Raw genomic sequence first — 24,037 nt, forward strand, 5'->3', positions numbered from 1 at the left:
TGACCATCCTTCCATCATAAGGTCGCTGATGATTGCACAGTGTTCAGTTCCATTTGCAACCCCTCAGATAATGAAGCAATCCTTGCCCGCATGCAGCAAGACCTGGATAACATCCAGGCTTGGGCTGATAAGTGGCAAGTAACATTTGCGCCAGACAAGTGCCAGGCAATGACCATCTCCAACAAGAGAGAGTCTAACCACCTCCCCTTGACATTCAACGGCATTACCATCGCCAAATCCCCCACCATCAACATCCTGGGGGTCACCATTGACCAGAAACTTAACTGGACCAGCCATATAAATACTGTGACTACAAGAGCAGGTCAGAGGCTGGGTATTTCGTGGCGAGTGACTCACCTCCTGACTCCCCAAAGCCTTTCCACCATCTACAAGGCACAAGTCAGTAGTCTAATGGAATACTCTCCACTTGCCTGGATGAGTGCAACTCCAACACTCAAGAAGCTTGAAACCACTTGATTGGCACCCTATCCACCACCTTAAACATCAACTCCTTCTACCACTGGTGCACCGTGGCTGCAGTGTGTACTATCTACAAGATGCACTGCAGCAACTCGCTACGCTTCTTCGACAGCATCTCTCAAACCCGTGACCTCTGCCACCTAGAAGGACAAGGGCAGCAGACGTATGGGAACACCACCACCTGCACGTTCCCCTCCAAGTCACACACCAACCTGGCTTGGAAATATATCGCCATTCCTTCATCATCGCTGGGTCAAAATCTTGGAATTCCGTACCTAACAGCACTGTGGGAGAACCTTTACCACACGGACTGCAGCGGTTCAAGAAGGGGGCTCACCACCACCTTCTCAAGGGCAATTAAGGATGGCCAATAAATGCTGGCCTCGTCAGCGACTCCCACCTCCCATGAATTAATAAATTATGTGCATAGCACTACAAATTTCTCAGTTAATATTTATTTGCTAAACATGGTTCCATTCCCCTAACATATCGAGATCTACTTGGAGTAGTCAACCATCCTCTACAGTCCATTTAAGGGGTAATTTTAACCCCCAAGAATGAGTGGGTTGGGGGCAGGTGGGCAGTAAGTATAGTTTGTTTTTGGAGTGGGACTGTATCCTGGCTCCAATGCGGCCACTTCTGGGTTTAACCCAGATGCATATGGATGCGTGCAGCAACAGAAACCCAGAAGCCCCGTCTCCACTGAAAGCCGATGGCCCGATATTTAAAGGGGCAATGTACCTCATTGCAATAGTTGAGGCACTTAATTTTTTGTGTATTAGAAATGTAAAATGAATTTAACCTACTTGCTCGGGTTTCCCATTGCTTCTAATTCGCATCAGGTGGGAAGGACCGGATCCATGAGGTGAGTGCTTTTATTGCACTGCATATGGGCCCAGAGGAGCTGGAGTGCTTCATCCAGGCCCAACAAACTCACCTGGCATGATTGGACCCCCATGATTGGCTGACTTCCCCTCCCCCGATCGTGGACATTCCCCCCCCCGCCATGGTAGACCCCCCCAATCTTCTCCAAGGCCCACCCAATGTCGTTCATGTCCCCCGACCTCCCCACACCCCTCCGATTTCTTCCAGGGCCTACGATTTCTCTCTCCCTCCCCCCTCACCGATTCGCAGTTCCTTTCCCTCCCAATGGGCAACCAATCTGTCAATCTGGCTACTTGACGCATGGGAAACCCGAAAGTACAAATACTTACCTTCAATTGAGTTGCGATTGCAGATTGCGGCGCACTCACTTGACTTGCGGGTTCCCCACGTGAATATTTACTCATGCACTTGTTTCCTGGCTCCGAGCTAAAATCATGCTCCTGTTGTATTCTGCAACTTTATGGATCATTCCCCCAACACCTAGATCTAGGTCATTAATGAAATAGCAAAAGTCCTAACACTGATGGTCATAAGTAAATCATGAATGAAGATCAAAAATCTTCGACAACACCTCCCAAACCCACGACCTCTACCACTTAGACGGACAAGGGCAGCAGGCACATGGGAACAACACCACCTGCACGTTCCCCTCCAAGTCACACACCATCCCGACTTGGAAATATATCGCCGTTCCTTCATCGTCGCTGGGTCAAAATCCTGGAACTCCCTTCCTAACAGCACTGTGGGAGAACTTTCACCATACGGACTGCAGTGGTTCAAGAAGGCGGCTCACCACCACCTTCTCAAGGGCAATTAGGAATGGGCAATAAATGCTGGCCTTGCCAGTGATGCCCACATCCCATGAACTAATTTTTAAAAAATCAGGAATGGCTGCCCTAATGATTTTGTAGGAAATGACTGACTATCTTCTGATCCTTCACAAAGTACCTTGGCGCTCCTAGCCTATTGCGCGCTGTGTATCAGGATTGCCACTAAAATATGTTGTTCATCTCACCTCACGCAATATTACAAGGTCACTTCATTTTGCCGTCTAAGTGACAGTGATCCTGGGAGGGGTCTCATGTAGGAGTACAGTATCAGCCTTATAAGGCCTGATCCCTGATGTTACCCGGCTAGCTCCAGTCACAGTTCAGACTTCACTCTAGAGAACTAGAAATTCAATGGCACCCACAGCTGTTTCTCAAGCGCTAACTCGGTGGCTAAGCTTCCAATATGGTGGACAGGAAGTGATCGCTCATTATGAGCCGTAAGTGTGCCGCCCGCAATATTGGTATAGGCAAATAAATCGGTGTCCAAGGCCTGCACCTGAAACAGGCATTAGGCTCTTTGTATATGCACATAAAGGGCCTAATGCCTGTTGGAGGCCCCCTGTGGACAGGGGGAGGAGCAGGAGCAGGAAGAGGAGGCAGAGGAGAGGCAGCAACCATCAGTGCCCCTAGCTGTCAAAGATCTCAAAAACCAGCTCATCGAGGAGTGCTTCACGTAAATCAGCCCTCCCATCCCCAATACACCAACAGTCCTACAATCTTTACCACTGTCCTTACTACCACCATACAATCGTCTTCCTTCAGTCAAGAATAATGGGTCTTGCACTCACTTCACTACAAAAATAAGTCCAGAACAAAAAGTAAATTTATTAATCAACACAATTACATCTCTATCAAATAGTTAACAGAAACAATTAAGAATCATCCTTGTGCTTGCCCTTTCCCTACCTAGTGTTCCTATAAGGTGTTTCCCTAATGGCTACAGCTTGGGAGGTAGAAGGCCGCTGAGCTTCCATTGAGGACACTTCAGCTGACTGTGGAGCAAGACCTCGAACAACTCTGGGTCTTGAAGGTCTGGCTGCAGACTACAGCATCTCAGTATGGGCCAGAGCTGTCTGGCTCGGCTAGCTGTGTGGCACTAACAAGGGCACTGGTGGATTGTGTGGTGGGGGAGCAAGCATGCTGTCATCCTGGGAGAGGACAACAGATGCCTCTCCCATGGAGCCAAAGCCACTCTCCTGGGACAGCACTTCAGCACTTCTAAGGATCTCTTCGAGAACAGATTGCAGGGCTGCTGTGACGCTTTGGAGGCCCCTCTCAACATTGGCCTCCAGTGCCAAGATGGCAGCCGTTTGAACTTTCACAGAGCATTCCTGCTACCCTTCAGCTCCACATTAAATCTGCGGGTCGCTGTTGGCCACCACTTGCCCCCCCTCCCAATTGCCTCCTCATCCCTGGTCTCACCTGAGGCCCTCAGCCAGCGTCCCAGCCAGCTGAATTTGCTTTCTGTCTGGGGCCATGACTGGCGCCTGCAGCTTACCGGTACCGCATTAATGAGGCCAGTGGATCAATTTGCGTTGCTCATGATGCAGGCATCATTATGTGCAGATCATGCCCCAATTCGAGTGTGATCCAATTTCTAGACCCCCACGTACACTACATCCACTGAATTTCCCCAACTACCATGTCTGCTCCCTTCTCAAAGAATTCTATGAGGTTTGACCAGCACAATCATTCATTTTGATGATCTGTGCTGGCTACTTTTAACTATTTTCTCTTTATCTAGATACATGGCAATTTCGTCCTTAATTAGACAGTAAAATTTTCCCTACTACAGATGTTAAACTGACTGGCCTGTAATTACTCGGATTAACTCTGTCTCCCTTTTTAAAAATAGATGCTACATTGGCCATTCTCCAATCCTCTGCCACACATCCACATTCAATAGAGTCCTGAAATATAAGGGTCGATTTGAACTCTGCCTCCCCCAGTGCGCAGTTCAAATGGCCACAGCAACTTAGCCCCTCTGACCCTACTGCATTCTCCGCAGTTTGTAATTTTAACTTCCTCTTTTGTGCAGGCTCCGATGGTGTAATTCAGGGCCCAACTGTATTTTAACTCGTGGCTTATGTGGGGAAGCCATCGCACTCATCAAGGTCCAACAAGGAAACTTTGGGCGTCCCCTGCCCCTGACTTCTCAGCCCCCCCTCATGATCCCAGACCACGATGCCTTCCTGACCCCCTCTGAACCTTTTACCTGAGTGCTGGGGACCATTCCTTCGGGTCCCCGATGGTGGCCTCCTGCTGCCCAAAATCCTGCTCTCGCCCACCAACCAGCTAGTTCTTCTGCCCGGGTTCAGCGGGAGATGGATGGGACTTATGCAGATGAGGCCTGGGAGTTAAAATCTCCTGGGCCTCACGCTGCGGAGGGCTAGATGGTTTGCTGCCCACCTTGGCTGCAGAACTCCCCACAGAGAATTAAAATCAGGGCGATAATTTATAGGGCCTCAGCAATTTCCTTCCCATGAGGCCCTGTCACCTTGGGCCAGCTAATAACGCAGAGGCGGGTTCCGAGCCGGGGGGTGGGGGCGATAGCGGGCACAAAATCCGGAAGATGTTTCGCCGCATCGAAATGTGCGCTTTCAACATGGATGACTAATTATAAATTTACTTCCGGGTTTCACGTTTCCAATACGCAACAGCGGGCGTGATGCGACCCCGCATGACTTGATCTCAACTCAACTATTTTAACGGCCAATTCAAAGATGAAATTTGAAAGAATTAGGAGTTTGTGCAAAGAGACGGTGAAATTTAAATGTGGTTTCTGAACAGTCGAGGGCTGCGTCACGATTTAACGATGCATTACTTGATGTACTATTGGGCAGTAAGGAGCAGGAAGGAGATAATCTTTTCCAGCAACGGGAAGAAGAAACTTGCTGCTGTGACGAGGAGACTCCTGCAGAGTTTCAGCGAAATGGCATAAATGGCCATTTTCATAAATGCCGGAGTTACACTGGGAGACTGGTAGAACCCCATGGAATATCAAGGCCTTTGTACTTGCTTTGGTAACCTTTTAATACCAATGGATGGTGTCTGTTGATTTTTTGCAATAAACAATTATTGAAGATGTGTTCTGTACAGTTCGCCTCTCTTGTCATGCTGCACACTTCAGAAATCAGATTTTGTTTACAGTTATGTCAGGTCAGATTTTTCTCTTTAACATGGGAACACTTGATTAGAGTTCCAGAAATCTGGAATGAAACCAACCCATGCAGTGCCTTTACCATATGCTCGGCTGATACTGGAGCATTCACCGCTTCACTGAAAATTGTCACTGACTGGTTAACACTGCAAACATAAGCTTAGATCATCTGCTTGGTCATAATGCTGGCAGAAGCTCCCACCACAAAGACATGCTCTTGACTCTACCAGATTTTCCTAGGTCAGGGTTATTTGAATAATTTAGGCAGGCTCTCTGGTCTTGGCTGGGGGGGAGTGGGGGAGAGCAGAGATTAGCCAGCATGCTGCATTGCAGCATGGCTTGCGGCCTGTGTATGCTGGTTGAAGCAATAAAATGTTTTTAAAAAGGCTTCCTAGTGTACACAATTGATTGTACTGTGATCAATTTGAGTAGGCTTTTTGGCCCTTAAAACTTTGAATGCCCCACCCCCTCTATCATCATAACAATGCTGGACTGCAGAAAGAACAAATGTGCCTTGTGCCCACCTTTGCTGTGGTGCAAATGCAGAAGATACATTGGATAATGCATTTCCAACATTTGCATACTATTACTTATGCCCGTCCATATATGGGCAGATGTATTCTACATTGCCCATCACATTCGGTATGTAAAAATTGTTGGGGACCCAATGGAAAGAGGTCCTTCAACCATTTCCAATGCCCACCTGCCTCAATTCCACTATTGGCAGAGGAAAGTTGGAAAATCTAGAGTATAATTTATACAGTTCATTCTCCTTCATGATTCATGTATAATATTTTAATGTTCAGAAAACAATTTTCTTTACATCTGCTTTATCAGATTTATCATTTCAAACTGGCCCCCACCACTCAGATCCCCATTATTTTTTGTAATATTTCCCCTTAAGACAGGAACTATTTATTCTTTATTAAGAAATCAAGATGAAGGACCAATCCCTATGATGCAGGACTCCACAATGTTTGTAAAGAATAAAAGAAGAGACCAAGTGAATCAGGACGTACTGACAAGCTTGTATTTAAAAACCAGAAGATTGTAGGAAGAAGAGACTGGGGCCGAAATTCCAATTGGCCTGTTCTGGCAGCGGAAGTGCTGTGGAGTGGCCCATAAATGTGCTGATCCCCGATAGTATAGACCCCATCTTAAATTGCTAGGACAGTGAAAACATTCAATGAAGCAGTGAATGCTCCAGGGTCATTAGCGTAGTCAGGGCAAACAAGGTTGCTTCAGAAACACCTGCTTTGGTCCACCTTTGAATGGTGGAGCAGCTCTAAGCTGCTCCACCACAGGGCCTCCGAGGCCCTTCCTATGCTGAAGAACCAGCGACCTAAAGAATCTATGGCTTCTAAGGCTCCAAATTTGCAGGCACAGCAAAGAAAAGATTACCCTTGTCAGCATAGCTTCTGGGCCCTTTCTAACGTTCTCAGCTCTCAACTGGCAAAAGTTCCATTCAGGCCTTTTAAGGACAGAATGGGTGCAATTTCCAATCTTCACCATCTCTCCTGTCTGAATGCTTATGAAGTTGAACGTCTCCTCATCGTGTGGACTCAGGGTTTTTGATGCTAGTGCTGCTCCCCTGGTTGGATTTCTCCGGCATTGTTAATGGGTGAGCTTTTGCTTTGGAGGGGCGGATCACAATGTTAAAGGCATGTGTGTGGCATGGACACTTCTCTTATTTGAGTGCATGCATCCCATGATGGTGTGAACTGCGGGTATATTGTCCCAACAGATCAGGTGTTTTTGAAGATCAGCAGAATTCTTTATGGAAGGCAATGTGAATACAGAGTGATTTTGAGTAAAGATAGTGCTTGAATGTTTGCAGAGATTGTTATTTGCATGAGTAAATTTCCCTCGTACCCAGCCAGGTACAGAGGAAGAAAAAGTAAGGTGAAGAGTTTAGTGAAGGCATTATCTTCTCGGGCAGAGGATATGGATTGGCAAGAGCTCCTTGACTTAACATTTCTGTCTTGAGAAGTCATTGAGCCTCTTCCTGCACTGTCTGGCAGTTCTTGTTGGGGGGGGGGGGGGAGGGGGGATAGGTGGAGGATACACTGACAGCTTCCTCTACCTCCCTCCATCGATACAGCCTGAACTACCCTCTCAGAGGGTTGCCTTCCCTCGTCTCCAACAGTCTTAGTCTTCTGGCCCTCACTTCTGACAAAAGCACCACCAAAGATGCATCCAAATTATGAAGGCCATTCCAGCGGCTGAAAACCCCGAGAGTGCTGCCCTCTCTGACATATTGGTCACTCCTGACTCCTGCTCGCCAACAATGTATTTGTCCCTTTAAATGGTTCCAATATTTTAAATGCTAAATTCCCCCCCACCAGCAGTGGTAATCCTGTGAGGAGCAATATTACTACTCCAAATCTGCCCTGCATATCAAATAAGGGCCCTGGGAGAAAAGAACGGTGAGTTAGCAGTAGAGACACGTGGGCAAGCAATAGTCTTGCCCCGCCACTAACTTCTAATCAGAGGAAAATCCAGCCCACATCCTCCTCATTGTTGTCTCCAGTTATTATGCCACTTAATGTACCAAAGGAAAAGGGGTGGCTATAGTATAATGTGTGCAGTCATGTTAATCGTCAAGACAGTAGCTGCAGGAAACTATACACAGAGTCACTGCAGGTACTAATGGACGATAGATAACAGGTTCGAGCATCAGATGCAGTGTAAAACAGGCAACTTAAAGAGGACAATGTGATCGTCATCAAAAATTTGATACTCCTGTATACAGAGTGAATGCTTTAGGGAACCAAAGATATACAGGCTTGCAAATCTGCTGAATTCTAACCAAAACATTGTTCTCAGCAGTTTGAAAAGATGTGCTTTCCATGTGAAAAGCTTTCCTATGGACCCACCTTTGAAACTGTCAAAGCAGAAAATCTTCACTTTAAAACATCTTGCTGTCATTACATTTTACTTGCTGTCTCTGTTAGTCTAAGCTGGTTTCTCCGTACAGAATACAAAATACAGGAACTTCTCATCCGCCAGTGCTGGAATTTGCTGAAGGCATTGCTCCTTTAATCAAAGCCCTACTGCTGACTGGATTATGGCCGTCTTAAAAATCCTGCTCTGCAGAATGCACGTACACCAATGTCTTGCGAATACTTCATATTTTCTTTCACACAAAAACTAAGTTTTTGCTGATACATTGTTTTCTGTGAGCCCAGAGAAGACAGTGGTAAATCAAGCAGCTGCTTATGCTCCTTTAATTAAATTCTAAACCTGCTGGCACCTTTGTAAAAAGTCTGGGGCTGCCCTGAAGAAAAATGCTATGTGGATATGACTTATGACGGTTTAAAATGCAGTTAAAATGAAGCACGGTCTCTTTGATTTGAAAGTGGCTAAGTGTGAAATAAATCACTTGCTCTGTTTTGGCGATGCATTGCAGCTGCTACCAGCAGAATGCAATTAGGCTCAAATCTACAAATCTAGATGCCAGACAGACATTAACAGTTAATGTAAAACACTAGTGGGAAAGTGGAGTTGAAGTAGAAGATCAGCCATGATCTTATTGAATAGCGGAGCAGGCTCGAGGGGCCGTATGGCTTACTCCTGCTCCTATTTCTTATGTTCTTATGTAGGTTCAGATTTCATTACACTGCGGTCTATTGTACAGACTGCCAGATTGTCACAGAGCCATATAATAGCCCACAAACAACCATCCAAAATGTGGAACTCACAAAAATGATGTGGGGCAGTAGGACAACGGTGAAATATGATCTGGCACATATTTATGGAGCAGGATATTTGTCCGGCTCAGCATGTTTATACAGAGATTCCTGCATGGATTCTTTCTTTCTTGGTAACTAATCTATACTCTTCATAACTGTTTGTTTGCAAAATGTCCAGCAGATAAGTTCTGCATATGGAATCGTTTTCAAAAAATCCCTAAATTTACAGATCTTTTATTGTAAAATGTGATCTGGTGGCTTGCAAAACTGTGTTGAAACAATGGGATGATTTAAGTAAAATCACTAAAGTGGCCAGGTTGGAAAATATTCATGACATAACATTAAATGGAAGGTTAAATTTTAAAGCAGGTGTCTTCGAAAATGTCTGAGGCCTGACCTGTAGTTCTTCCTTTAGGAAACTTATCTTCACTGTGAATACATGGTAAATGGTTATTTAACTAAAAACTCAAAGATTAAAATGTGAACTTGTAAAACAGTAAATGGTTCACTTTGAGTATGTAAATAGTCTCTCTGGTTACAGATGATAAAGTCGGTACCATTATGATAAACTGGCATGACAACGATAGATGTAAAGAGAGAACAATCTTGGGAAAACGTGAATCACAACACACAGTAACCACATTGTTATGGAAATCTCAAACTGTTAAAAATGAAAGTCAATGTTCTGATAAATGTTACAACCTCCTTGAATGTTATAAAGATCCCTGTGCTTGCTGTGTTGTATTTGGACATAATGAGCTTTACCAGCAGAACTATTAGATATTTCTGCCAGGAAAGTCTAACACCAGCCAATTGTCAAATCTCAGTCACAGCACATACACTGATATATTTTTAAAATTACTTTCAATCTTTCTGTTCACACATTCAATCCATATTCTCAGCATGCAATGTTTTTCCAATTACACGGATAGTATTAACCTGTACATCAACACAGGTTGATCAACACAGAAAGCTACCTTCTTACAGAAATACAATTAGCTTCTGTAAGGGTTCCATGACTAAGGGAACGGAGTGGGCTTTTTTACGTCAATCTTTTCTCTTCAGTAAGAGTTTATTCTAAATGATTTGAAGATGGTAAGCACATCCTGTTGGTCTGCATTGATGGAATTTTAGATCCATTAAATATAAATGTATTCAATATTCTCTTTTAATTCTCTCAGCCCTAATTTATAGTATGCAGCATTTTAAAGTAATATTTACCCAGATGTTTAAATTTCCTACTTCGAAAGAAAAAAAGAACTACATTTATATAGCACTTTTCACAACCTCAGGATGTCCCAAAGTGCTTTACAATCAATGGAGTACTTTTAAAGTGTAGTCACTGTTGTATTGTAGGAAACGTGGCAGTCAATTTGCGCACAGCAAGGTCCCACAAACAGCAATGAGATAATGACCAGATCCTCTGTTTCAGTGATGTTGGTTGAGGGTTAAACGTTGACCAGGACACCGGGGAAAACTCTCCTGCTCTTCTTCGAAATAGTGCCATGAGATCTTTTATGTCCAACTGAGAGGGGAGGCGGGGACTTGGTTTAACGTCTCATCCAAAAGATGGCACGCCCGACAGTGCAGCGCTCGCTCAGATCTGCTCTGAAGTGTCAGCCTGGATTATGCGCTCAAGTCTCTGTTATGTGCATGGCCAGTTTTGTTAAGATAACTGTCAAAGTGAAGACGTATAAAAGCTGTGGTGGAAAAAAATTCTATGGTTTTGAATCTGTAAGATTTGTAAGTAATATATAAAACCTGATAGGGCGAGATTTTCAAGTCGGGCCCAAAATGGGCACAATATTGGTGTTGCGCCCACGACGCCTGCCCAAGGCCATTTTCAGGTTTGGGCCTCATTTAAATTTTACCGGCAAGCTGTGGGGGCCAAACAGATGTTCCACTATAGCTCGCCCAGTTTGGTGCAGCCGAATATAAGGCAGCTACTGCATGGAGCCAGCTGGCAGGTAGGACCTGTTGTGTGTGTGGTGGGGGGGGGGGTGATCCCAGGGAGGGGCCGGCTGCTGCAGGAGGAGCATGGATCATAAAATAACCCAAAAACTTCCTTTCCTGAGCGGCCTCCAGTGGTCCCTTGAAGGACCGTTGGTTGGGCCATTCAATACCTGGAGAAACTGGGATTTGCATCAATTAACATGTTATGCCCATTTCTCCAGGAAAATTGCAACAATGGTCCTTCAATCGCCATTGAGCCCTGATTTGCTTATTTATACCGCCTCATGCCTGTTTTAGGCAGGAGTTCTTTTTTATTCGTTCATGGGATGTGAGCATCGCTGGCGAGGCCAGTATTTATTGCCCATACCTAATTGCCCTTGAGAAGGTGGTGGTGAGTCACCTTCTTGAACCGCTGCAGTCCGTGTGGTGAAGGTTCTCCCACAGTGCTGTTAGGTAGAGAGTTCCAGGATTTTGACCCAGCGACGATGAAGGAACGGCAATATATTTCCAAGTCAGGATGGTGTGTGACTTGTAGGGGAACGTGCAGGTGGTGTTGTTCCCATGTGCCTGCTGCCCTTGTCCTTTTAGGTGGTAGAGGTCGTGGGTTTGGGAGGTGCTGTCGAAGAATCCTCGGTGAGTTGCTGCAGTGCATCCTGTGGATGGTACACACTGCAGCCAAGGTGCGCCAGTGGTAAAGCGAGTGAATGTTTAGGGTGGTGGATGGGGTGCCAATCAACCTGCTTTGTCCTGGATGGTGTCGAGCTTCTTGAGTGTTGTTGGAGCTGCACTCATCCAGGCAAATGGAGAGTATTCCATCGCACTCCTGACTTGTGCCTTGTAGATGGTGGAAAGGCTTTGGGGAGTCAGGAGGTGAGTCACTCGCTGCAGAATACCCAGCCTCTGACCTGCTCTTGTCGCCACAGTTTTTATGTGGCTGGTCCAGTTAAGTTTCTGGTCAATGGTGACCCCCAGGATGTTGATGGTGGGGGATTCGGCGACAGTAATGCCGTTGAATGTTAAGGGGAGGTGGTTAGACTCTCTCTTGTTGGAGATGGTCATTGCCTGGCACTTGTCTGGCGCGAATGTTACTTGTCACTTATCAGCCCAAGCCTGGATGTTGTCCAGTTCTTTCCGCATGCTGGCGTGGATTGCTTCATTATCTGAGGGGTTGCAAATGGAACTGAACACTGTGCAATCATCAGCGAACATCCCCATTTCTGACGTTATGATGGAGGAGAGGTCATTGATGAAGCAGCTGAAGATGGTTGGGCCTAGGACACTGCCCTGAGGAACTCCTGCAGCAATGTCCTGGGGCTGAGATGATTGGCCTCCAACAACCACTACCATCTTCCTTTGTGCTAGGTACGACTCCAGCCACTGGAGAGTTTTCCCTCTGATTCCCATTGATTTCAATTTTACTGGGGCTCCTTGGTGCCACACTCGGTCAAATGCTGCCTTGACGTCAAAGGCAGTCACTCTCACCTCACCTCTGGAATTCAGCTCTTTTGTCCATATTTGGAAGTGCTGGGTGCCTGTTTAAAAGACGGCCTAAAAATTGAATCAGGCGAGCAAATGGGTGTCCAAGGTCCCCACCTGATATTCCTCTGCCAGTCCTCTTTTTCAGGTGGAAAAGGGCAGCTGGCAATTCAAAATTCTCCCCCACTCTTGTTGTGTTTTAGTCTGTGATTGATTGATTCTGTCTGGCCCCAGGCTGTATGCTGAACACCTAACTTGACAACAGACATGTAGATAAGAGAACTGATTAATTATTTTTAAATCAAGCAGTGGAATTTAAACAAAATAAATTGTGGAGGGAAACAGCTTTAAATCAGGTTTAAAATATTTATACAAATTCAGCATAGACATAAATGTTCTCCATACTCTGATGACTATCCCTCAGCCTTTATAGAAGATAGAAAGTTACTTCGTAGTGTTCCAAATGTTTTTTATAGAAAGTGATCATTTTTAATCTATAGCTGGGAATTTCCTCACAGCTGCTCCAGCTCTGCTGTCGTAACTTCACCGAAGCGAAAACACCCATGTTGCTTTGATTTATAATTATTTCAATAATAGACATGAAAAAAGTACTGTCACTTTAAGGAGCCACACTATAGTTTCAGACATTAAAGACTCTTGAAGACAATGAAAAGGAAAATCGGATGGAGCGGAAAATGGATGGCCTGTTACCACTCTTAATCTTTAGTTGGGAGAGAGAAAAATAAAACAACTTTGAAAACAGCTTCAAAACAGCGTGTAATATTGTTCCTGTAGCAAAATGCACTCGCTGGCCTAAGTTTCAGGCCTGGGACATTTTAACTCCCAGCCCTCATATTAAATGCCTCCGGTCCACTTCCTGCCCGTTCCGGATGGTTAAAGGGGGCCGAATGGCTGCCAGTGTAGAAAAATTGGGGGGGCCCTTGCGGGTAAGTGGTGGGGAAGGGGTTTCGAGAGGATCTTGTGGGAGGGAAAGTGGGGGAAGTCCAGGGCAGGGGAGGCCGTGACTTTCCTTGTTGGGTCTGGAGGAGTTTTACATATATCTTGGAGGGTCTCTTCTGTCTGAAGACCTGCTGCCACGATGGCACCCCCCACTCAAGCCCCGGTTAAAATGCAATTTGGATCCTTTTGACGTAATAGGATCCTGATTTGCATAAATTCATGAGGCCCTACCTGCTTTAGGCAGATACCTCCTCAGCCTGCAGGTTAAATTTAGAGATGGAGGGAAAGGGTCGTGTTCCAACCTGGTAAGTAGCCTGCTTGTTTTTAACTGCCTACCTGTCCCATTCCCATTGGGCAACCCTCCGGTTTCAATTTATATAGAAAATAATGGATACCTCCAAAGAAAGAAAGAAACAAACAAACAAACAGCTTGCATTTATATAGCTCCTTTCAATAGTATTCACTGTTGTAATGTAAGGAAACATGAGGTGGGGGGTGATTTTAAAATTGTCTGGATCGGCCGTTAAATTCACCCAGCTTACTTACTCACCAGAAAGCCACCAGGAATTCACCATTATGCATTTTAACCAACCTACTGAACAAGCGGCAAGGATAACCACCCAAAGGAGTCCTTCTTTACGTGTGCTGATGACATAGTCGGGATCTGACTGCAATTTTAACTGCTGCCAATGTAGCTTTCACACCAGGTGAAGACAGTGGGAAGAGGTGCCAGAGCCAGGAGGCCGAAACAAGTCAGGAATAGCAGGAGTGTGCCTCCTGGTCCCACAAAGAAGTCTTAGGCCTCCCTTGCCACAGGCTCGTCCTCCTTCCCAAACATGAAATCCCAGCAAGTCAGCCTCCAATGCCCATCCTGCCACATACCTGGTGTCGATGGAAAATTGAATCACTAGCCATTAATTTTCCATCGCTTCCTGCCGGAATTTACAGCCATCGGCCGGCAGGATTTAAATGAAACCCGGGAGTTAAAATAAGCCAGGAGTTAAAATTGGGCTTAAGTGATTAAAGGTAGTAAATTAGTTGAGATGCTCAGATGGCATTATAAACATTGAAGAGAGAAGCTGTGCCGTGGCCTTATATCATACACTTAACTCTGAAATTACATGATGGAGTGATTCCCTGATCTCGCGCTTCCAGTCTGGAGTGACACTTGCAAGGAGCATGTCTTGGAAAATCATCGACTGCATGCCTGTGGTTTTCCAAGATGCCACTCCCAATGGGTGCACTGGATCACAGAATCACTTCTTGCTTCTGTATCATCACCCACAATAGCTGTTAAGTTTTAGAAAATATACTTAAGTCTTAAATTGTTGGGATAATTTTATTTATTTTAAGCTCTTTTTTTGTTTCATAACATGGATGTGCAAGGATGTATATACTGAGTCTGAAAATTTCCTCAAAGTGAGTTATAGCTTTTCAAAAAAAAAATGCACCTGCTGGTGGGCTGTAGAAGGAATTACATGTGAGTTTCCTGGGCCTGCTCAACTGCTCTCTCATCGGTGCAGTCATTGATATAAAACCCATGTAAAATGGGTGTAAGCAGCTGAACTATCTGGAAACTTCTGTCCTGCCTTTAAAATGACAGTTCAGCCTGAACTCTTTCACTTCACTCTCTAATAACTTCATTGCATGCTTTAGTAATATTTTTGTTATACTGACACAGAATTATGGCTATGCAGACACCACCTAGACCCAGAAGACAGCAGGACAGAGCCCCATCCTGGAGAAGAACACACAGCTTCACTGATGCGGACCTCTAAGTCCTCCTCGACGCGATTGAAGGTATGAAGCACAGACTCCTAGGTGTAGGTGCCAAAAAGCCAACCAGGAATGTATCTCATGCTGTGGGGAGGGAGATGGTACTGGCACTGAGTGCCAACTCCCTCACCCCCAAGACTGCAGAACAGTGCTACAAAAAGTTCAATGATCTCACCAGGGCTGGCAAGGTAACACACTGGGCACTCTTTCCTTTTCTTCCTTGCCCATCCTGGGCACCAGCCCACTCTTCACCCTCTTAAAGCCACATTCCCACAAGTAACCCTTCCCAAGCATTCAGGTTAAGGGCGGTTCTAACTCGACATCTTGCACTATGGTTACTTCAACAACCGCAAAACTTTTTTCTCCTGTTTAATAGGCTGAAATTCCCACATCTCTTGCTTCAGCTCTCCCATGCCACTTGCCACACACTCCTCAACTAAATGACCTTCCCCTTATTTATTCTATCTTCTTCCAGCAGAAATTGGCAAACAATGCCCGCCAAAGACAGGCCACCAGAGGAGGCATCCCCATCCCTAAACTCCTCACGCCCTACAAGGAGAATTCCATGGAGCCAGTGGGCACTTACTCACTGAACACTTACACTGTCACCCTGTCACAAAAGTTGAGGTAGTGGTCACCACATCAATAGAGAGAGCAATCCGATCCAATGAGTGTTGCTGCAGATCTTCGTGCAGCAGATCACAGAGATGCCCTATTGTCTCTTTGGTAAAGCGCCCTCTTCTTATTCAGGGCTCCTCAGAGAGGTCCTGATATGATCCATGTCCATGCTCCTTGTATATTCTTTACCCAGGGTGGGTGGCAGGTGGTTAATACCTGATGGGCTGCATCCTCCTTGAATGGTGCTTGACTTTCTTTAACTCTTTCCTGTGCTGCTGCTCCTCCTCCATGATAATGGCAGAGTGGTATGCCCACAGGAAAAGCCAAAGCCATACCTGCTTCTGAGATGCCCTGACTATGGGTGCCGGGGGGGCGGAGGGGGTATGAAAATCTTTTGGTAGGCTGACCCTGTGAAAGGTAGTCTGAAGCAAGTGTAAGTCTTTGTACAGAGAAATGCAAAAGAAAAAAGGGATCAAAAAGTGTTTCCAAGCTGCAGAAATCAATATTTAAACTCTCCAAGCTCACAAACTCCTCACTTCCACCTTGATCAGATGCTCAGGCAGCTGCTGTGCCTAATTTATCTCAGGCAGAGTTATCCAGAGTGCAATAATAGTGCAAACCTAGGAATTGCACAGCAGCTATGCCACTAGCCCACTCACTCTGACAATTGCGAAGGAAGCCAGTGCAGACTCAGCGGCAGATCTTGGGAAAGCTCAAAAAGCACAAGGAAAGCTGGGGGAAATGGTTTAAAGACGCTAAAGCAGCAGAAATGACTTCCATTTGAATTTACTCATCAAAAAAATTTCCTGCTCCATTTGTACAGCATTAATGCGCTGAAAACAGCCCCCCACCCGAAAATAATTAATAATTTTGCCATTATTATTGCAAAAATAACAAAAAGTTATTTGCAATCCATTACTAGAGTAATGCTATAGCCACATTAACACTATATAAAGCGGAACACTGAGGCTGAAATATGCTTCAAGGTAACAACACATTGAGGAATCCAGATCATTTCAGAAATACACAAGAGTGTAGCTGTGGAATACCAAGATGTGTGTGTCCTTTACACAAGTCCTAGCTGTATTACTTATTCTATATAATAATATAAACCAGTGGACATAGTGGGGAAGGTGAGTTATTCCACACTTGACAATTGGTTTCTGAGGGGTCAAGGTCAGAATCTACTTGGTTAGAGTTAAGAAACAATGGAGGCAACATTACACTACTGGGTCTATTCTATAGGCCATCAACTAGTGGGAAGGATATAGAGGAGCAAATTTGCAGGGAAATTACAGAGAGGTGCAAGAACTATAGAGTAGTGAGGATGGGGGACTTCAACTACTCTAATATAGACTAATATAGGATAGTAATAGTGCAAAAGACAAAGAGGGCGAGGAATTTCTGAAGTGTGTTCAGGAGAACTTTCTTGATCAGTATGTTTCCGTCCCAACGAGGAAGGAAGCATTGCTGGATTTGGTTCTGGGTGGGTCAAGTGGAGCAAGTGTCAGTGGGGGAACATGTAGGGAACAGTGATCATAGTATCATAAGGTTTAGATTAGTTATGGAAAAGGACAATCTGGAGTAAAAATACTTAATTGGAGGAGGGCCAATTTCAGTGGGTTGAGAACGGACCTGGCCGGATAAATTGGAATCAAAGATTGGCAGGCAAAACTGTAATCGAACAATGGGCGGGCTTTAAATAAGAGATGATCCAGGAACAGTCTAGGTACATTCCCAGGAGGGGGAAAAGAAGGGCAACCAAAACCTGGATGACGAATGAGATAGAGAGTAAGATGAAGCAGAAAAAGGGGGCGTATGACAGATGTCAGGTTGATAATACAAGTGAGAACCAGGCTGAATATAGAAAGTACAGAGGAGAAGTGAAAAAGGAAATAAGAGGGGCAAAGAGACAATATGAGAATAGGTTGGCGGATAACATAAAAGGCAATCCAAAAGTCTTCTGTAGGCATATGGAGATCTACGCATGGAAGCAGAGAGCATGGCCGAGGTACTAAATGAGTACTTTGTATCTGTCTTTACCAAGGAAGAGGATATTGCCAAAGTCACAGTAAAAGATGAGGTAGTTGAGACACTGGATGGGCTAAAAATTGATAAAGAAGAGGTACTAGAAAGGCTGGCCGTACTTAAAGTAGATAAGTCACCTGGTCCGGATGGGATGCATCCTAGGTTGCTAAGGGAAGTAAGGGTGGAAATTGAAGAGGTACTGGACATAATCTTCCAATTTTCCTTAGATATGGGAATGGTGCCAGAGGACTGGAGAATTGCAAATGTTACACTCTTGTTCAAAAAAGGGTGTAAGGATAAACCTGGTAACTACAAGCCGGTCAGTTTAACCTCGGTGGTGGGGAAGCTTTTAGAAACTATAATCCGGGACAAAGTTAAAAGTCACTTGGACAAGTATGGATTAATAAAGGAAAGCCAGTACGGATTTGTTAAAAGCAAATCATGTTTAACTAACTTGATTGAGTTTTTTGAAGAGGTAACAGAGAGGGTTGATGAAGGCGGTTGATGTGGTGTATATGGACTTTCAAAAGGCGTTTGATAAAGTGTCACATAATAGGCTTGTCACCAAAGTTGAAGCCCATGGAATAAAAGGGGCAGTAGTAGTATGGATCTAAAATTGGTTAAGTGACAGGAAACAGAAAGTAATGGTGAACGGTTGTTTTTCGGACTGCAAGGATGTATACAGTAATGTTCCCCAGGGGTCGGTACTAGGACCACCGCTTTTTTTGATATATATTAATGACTTGGACTTGGGTGTACAGGGCACAATTTCAAAATTTGCAGATGACACAAAACTTGGAAATGTAGTGAACAATGAGGAGGATAGTAATAGACTTCAAGAGGATATAGACTAGCTGGTGGAATGGGCGAAGACATGGCAGATGAAATTTAATGGAGAGAAGTTTGAAGTGATACATTTTGGCAGCAAGAACGAGGAGAGACAATATAAACAAAATGGTACAATTCTAAATGGGGATGCAGGAACAGAGAGACCTGGAGCACATGTGCACAAACCTTTGAAGATGGCAGGACATGTTGAGAAAGCGGTTAAAAAAGCATACAGGACCCTGGGCTTTATAAATAGAGGCATAGAGTACAAAAGCAAGGAAGTTATGTTGAACCTTTATAAAATGCTGGTTTGGCCATAACTGGAGTATTGTGTCCAATTCTGGGCACCGCACTTTAGGAAGGATGTGAAGACCTTAGAGAGGGTGCAGAAGAGATTTACTAGAATGGTTCCAGGGATGAGGGAATTCAGTTATGTGAATGGACTGGAGAAGCTGGTGTTGTTCTCCTTAGAGCAGAGAAGGTTAAGAGGAGATTTGATAGAAGTGTTCAAAATCATGAAGGGTTTAGATAAAGTAAATAAAGAGAAATTGTTTCCAATGATGGAAGGATAGAGAACCAGAGGACACAGATTTAAAGTGATTGGCAAAAGAACCAAAGGCGACTGAGGAAAAACTTTTTTACGAAGCAAATGGTTATGACCTGGAATGCGCTGCCTGAAAGATTCAATCGTGGCTTTCAAAAAGGAATTGGATAAATACTTGAAGGAAAAGAAATTGCAGGGCTACAGGGAAAGAGCAGGGGATTGGGACTAATTGAATTGCTCTTACAAATAACTGGCACAGGCTTGATGGGCCGAATGGCCTCCTTCTGTACTGTAACCATTCATGATTCTATTCTACGATTCTATGGTCTTTGTTGCTTTGGTGGACAAATAGAAATGGCAGAGTTCTGTTATCAGATCAGATGATTTCAACTGCAAATCTATTGTATCACATGATTGAACTCCAGTAATGCAGAATTTTATTTAGCTATATGCTACAAAGAAACAACATATCCTGCAAATATTGTTTTGCTCATTTCCATATTTGGGTTTCACATTTAATTAAAAGTCTAATTCAGTTTCAAGAAGCTGTAATTAGGGGGAACAAAAGACCAATAAAATGAAAATAAACAAACATGACAAGCTAGATTACCTTTAGTCTGTGTCAGCCTTATGTTGCTACCCAGATGGTTGCAGATACAACGCCCCGATAGTTTTTTGTCTTCGTTTTCTGGACATATCTTTTCAGTGAAAAGCCATATGGACAGCAATACATCTGCAGATAAAAGCCAGGTGAGCCTTTCTATAACTGAGCCTAATTGGAACTATTCTTGCATGTCTGGCATCAGTGCAGCAGGTGGGAGGGAAGCCTTTATAGCTGGCAGTATCACTGTCATTATGGTAATAACAAGTTTGAAATTCTGCACACACGCAACCATTCGTCACAGATGCAAATGTTGTTCAGCATTACGAAGATAATAAATGCCAAAAGGACTTTATATGTTAAGACGTATAAAGAGTGCCTGCTGTCTGCTCATGCCCTACAGATACTCATTTAAGCCTCAATAATGGAGACATGACCCACACACTTTAGCTGACAGTGATATGCCGCATTCTCCATCTGTGAGTGGAATCAGGTTAGCTGGGTTTGAGATTCCAAACCTCATTGGGAATTTTTATGTGCCATCCCATCAGTCTAATGATTATTTCCAAGGTACAAGTCAAGTTCCCCCTCTGAAACCTGCTGGGAGTTTGCTGAAAGAACTCATGCAGGCCTGAGAAAGATAATGAACATTTTCCCACATAGGGCAAAAGCATTAATAGTACACATGATATGTAATATAGTACAGAGCGTCTTGAAATGGCATCACACAATTTCAAATCCAATGAGAAGTGCTCTGCTGGCATTCAATAAGCAGATCCTTGAGAATAATAAGTCAATTAAACATCAGTAGGTCAAGCTGTAGTACTGGTTACACTTACATCAGCTCTCTGTCTGCCATGACTTGGCATAGCATGTGACGTAACTGAAAACAGTCTTTAACAATTTGTTCAGTCCATGCTCGTAGCAATTCTGCAGTCTTGAGATACAGTAAGTAACTGCAGTGCAAACAAAAACAATGACTGATTGTTAATGATCACACAGTGTGACATGGAACAAAATACATTATAAAATTAACCCGTGGACTAGATATTTTTATAGGCAGCTTTGGGCTTCCTCATTAAATCTATTGCTTAAAAATAGCAACTGAATATATTGAGAACCCACTCAGAAATTCAGGGCCTTTAAGTTATCTCTTATATGTTGTGAGGAACATTAAGATCACCAACCACTTTTAAGTCGGCTGCAGCATGTAACAATGCAAATGTCTGCCTCAACAAAGTGCTTTCAGAACGAATCAGATATGCAGTGTAATGCAAACAGTCTTGTTTGAAACAGTGCAGAAACCATTTAGAACATGAATGTTTTTAAAAGCATGATTGTTCTTTCCTAATGTGTTAAAATTCATTAATGAGATTTCAATAATCATTTTATATGGCACATTGATATAGTAAATTCTTTCCATTACATAAAAAAGATTATAAACAGTATGATCATGGTAATAAAACCTTGTCTAAATATGACTTATAGGAGTTGACTTCCTGATGAAGATGTTATGCCACTTTTGATATTATGTGTTGTCAAGTGTTCTCACTTCATGTGCAGGTACGAAGGCTGCAGTTTCTATTTCTGGAGTCAGCCTAATTTACATTCTGTGGGTTAGTTCCTGCCATCAATTGTGCCTCCCATTGGGAGAAAATTGCATGCTGTTGCAGGCATTAAAGGCCTGCAGCAGTTTAAAGAGGCATCGGTGCTTTTGATGACAGACAATAATCATCATGGTGTAGTAAATTACAAAGATCCTATGACATCAGAACCAGGATTTTCTCTTTCAGTTGAAACCCAGTGTAAAGTCAGCGGTGAAGACACAAAGGGGGTAATTTTGACTTTGAAGTAAAAAAGGAAAGACTTGCATTTATATAGCACTTTTCATAATCTCAGGACACATCCCAAAGCCCTTTACACCCAATGAGGTACTATTGAAGTGTAGTCACTATTGTAACGTAGGAAAGGCAGCAGCCAATTTGCACACAGCAAGATCCCACAAACAGCAATGTGATAATGACCAGATAATCTGTTTCAAAGATGTTGGCTGAAGGATAAATATTGGGCAGGATACCAGAGAGAACTCCACTGCACTTCTTCGAAATAGGGATCCTTTAAATTCAGCTGAGAGGGCAGATGGTGCCAAAAGACATTCCAAAAGACAGCACCTCTCCCTCAGTATTGCACTGGAGTATCAGTGTAGATTTTATACTCAAATCTCATAGAGTGGGTCTTAGAACCCACAACCTTCTGACTCAAAGGTAGGAGTGCTACCAACTGAGCAATGAGCAAGTCAATGGAAATAAAAATTGGGAGAGATGTAAATTGAGCTGCTGACTTGCTGTCACCCATTTTACATGCGCACAAAGTAAAGATCTACCCCCCCTTTCTCTTGAAACCGTTTGGATGATGAGCTTGCCTTCTTGATATGTGTTTGTACTGATGGGCACATCATTGGAGAGCATAAAGTTTCCCTGGTGCACGTATATCAGCCAAGTATATCCCAATACAACTCCTACTTCCATTGATACTTAATGACTTTACATTTGATATAATTTAGTGAAGGCAGATGATTAGAGACAACGAGCTAGGTTCTCCTCCAAGCTCACACTTGAAATCGGCTGAGATAATGAAAGCAAATTCAGATGGTGAGGCCTACCTCCCCCCTCACCACCTTGACTGGTATTTCTCCCGACCTCTCCCCACCCCTGTCAGAATGTTACTGGCCGCTCCTTCCCGACCTGACACAGGTTGTGGGAGCCCAGGGCCGGGTCCCCAGAATATTTCCCCAATTCTCCACATTACTTACCATTGCTTCCCACGGTCACCATGTGGAAGGTGGTTGTAGGTCCCAAGAAGCAGCAATATTGGCCCCGAGGTCCCCTAATGGAGGAAGAGGCCATCTCTCCCTTCAATATGGGTCCAGCGTTAGAAATGACCCCGACCCAGGAAATCGGGGCAGATTCAGAGGAGAATCTTATCAATCTGTAGACAATGGTAGAGACCAAAATTTAAAATGATTATTCAAATATGAAAAATATTTGGAACTACAATGTACATCCCACTTCACATTCTATTTTTCCTTTATCTCATCGTGATTGTCTCGTATATAATCCTGACAATTTCTTTGTGTTGGATGTTAATGTTGTCAGTAACTGACATTTCTTTGAGTTGGTTTAAGACTAAACACACAAAGAGTCAAAGTCAGTATCAGTTGATGAATTATTAACCTGTCAAACAACACGAATAAGCTTTCTGTAAAATTCTTCAGGAAATGTAAGCTATATCATTGCTGGGAGACAAAAATTATAATGAATAAGAGGGCAGAAAATAGCCCTGAATTAAGAAATTATGGTCTTGATTCTCCTCTCATTGATGGATTAGTGGTGGGGAAGGCCTACCACCACTAGTTGAAGACCACCACTAACCTGCTGATTTTTCCTTCCAGGACTCTTATTAATCATTTAGGGTGGTTTAGCAGCACTAAAACCATCCTTCATTGACTTACCGCTCCAGCCTTCAAAAGACTGAAGCCACTTAAAGAGTAGCATTACTTTGTAGCAAGATCACACAAGGAGCAACAGTCTGGGGGAGGTCAGCAGCTAGAAAGGTCCCCAGATTTTACTATTCATCAGTGAAGGTGCGGCTAGCAGAAGTGTGGGCCAGAGGGCACCATCTATTGGTCACTGATGGTGGGAAGCCCCATAAGAGAATGGTGCAGGCTCCATGGAGGGAGTTTGCAAAGGCAGAAGCAATCAGTGCAACCTCCATCAACCCAAGATCAATGACACAATGCAGAAAAAGGTTCAATGGCCTCATAATGTGGCCAAGGTAAGTCAAAGCACAGGTGCCAGAACACATCCTCTACCACTCGCAGAGCTTCACTCACCTCCTTATATAACACACTCTTCCTCTCTCAGCACCTGGGTGTCAGGAAAACTCAATTCTGCAAAGCCATACAAGGCTTTCCAAACACACAAGCATCAGCCTTGTCTCAGTGGTAACACTCTTACCCCTATGCCAGAAGGTTGTGAGTTCAAGTTCTACTCCAGAGGTAAGCACATAATCTAAGCTAACACTTCAGTGCAGTTCAGAGGGTGTGCTGCATTGTAAGGCATCGTCTTTTGGATGAGATATTAAACTGAGGCCTTGTATGATGCTCAAGTGACATAAAAGATCCCATGGCACTATTCAAAGAATGAT

The 24,037-nt window shown here is 44.0% G+C and overlaps 1 long non-coding RNA gene across 1 annotated transcript; it reads right to left on the reverse strand.

Annotated features, from left to right (window-relative positions):
• Positions 1-19,846: 19,846 nt before the first annotated feature.
• LOC137321431 (uncharacterized) lies at positions 19,847-22,709 on the reverse strand. The gene is made up of 3 exons (XR_010962815.1): positions 22,644-22,709; positions 20,671-20,787; positions 19,847-19,963 (listed from the first exon to the last, which is right to left on the reverse strand). It is a non-coding gene; the product is annotated as an uncharacterized lncRNA (long non-coding RNA).
• Positions 22,710-24,037: the final 1,328 nt, after the last annotated feature.

Source organism: Heptranchias perlo, chromosome 5 (assembly GCF_035084215.1).
Source record: "Heptranchias perlo isolate sHepPer1 chromosome 5, sHepPer1.hap1, whole genome shotgun sequence".
Taxonomy (NCBI): domain Eukaryota; kingdom Metazoa; phylum Chordata; class Chondrichthyes; order Hexanchiformes; family Hexanchidae; genus Heptranchias; species Heptranchias perlo.